The sequence below is a fragment of the Penaeus monodon genome, chromosome 19 (assembly GCF_015228065.2).
Source record: "Penaeus monodon isolate SGIC_2016 chromosome 19, NSTDA_Pmon_1, whole genome shotgun sequence".
Taxonomy (NCBI): domain Eukaryota; kingdom Metazoa; phylum Arthropoda; class Malacostraca; order Decapoda; family Penaeidae; genus Penaeus; species Penaeus monodon.
The window spans coordinates 49,217,107-49,217,679 of NC_051404.1; the positions used below are offsets into that span (position 1 = coordinate 49,217,107).

General features: G+C 45.0%; 1 protein-coding gene across 1 annotated transcript in view; it reads right to left on the bottom strand.

Annotated features, from left to right (window-relative positions):
- The window catches only part of LOC119585304, a 32,287-nt gene extending 31,792 nt beyond the window's left edge, over nt 1–495 (bottom strand). The window contains exon 1 of the mRNA XM_037933979.1: nt 418–495. The gene's annotated coding sequence lies outside the window, so the exon portion shown is untranslated. The remainder of the gene's footprint in view (nt 1–417) is intronic.
- Between the last annotated feature and the right edge of the window lie 78 nt (nt 496–573).

A 573-nucleotide genomic window follows, 5' to 3' on the forward strand; every position in this document is an offset into this window, starting at 1 on the left:
AATTTCGCATTCCATGCAATGCAATGCTGTATGTGTTAACATCTGTATCAGGAATTTTGAACTCAAACAACACAAAATCAATGGGCTTGTCAAAAAAATTAATTTGTCAATCTTGGCAAAGTGGAAGTAGTCTCTCGTGGAGAGAAATATCCATAAGAAAGAGAATGAATCACTCTCATTCACACACGAAAGAGAGCTTTTTTGTCGCTGATAAGGCAGACAAGGCAGGTAGAGGCGAAGAATAAAATCCAGCAGACCACAGCCGCCGAGGGGGTGGAGGGGCCAGGCCTCGGCCAGCCTCCGTTTCACCTCCATTTAACTCTCGCAGCTAAAAGCACAGTCGTATTCAACTCTCCCAGACGATCAGAAGCTGCTTATCCTACAACCCTGCAATCAAAAATATTACTTTTGACTCACCTCCTCTCTACTAGAAGGCAAATAGCTGTTGATTCAAGGCCATGTCAATCAGCTGAGCGAGTAAACACAGAAGTAAACATGTCAATGTTGCCAAACTCACGGGAGAAATGTGGCACCGCTGTAACGCTCACTTTCCCCGCCACATTCAACCCTCCC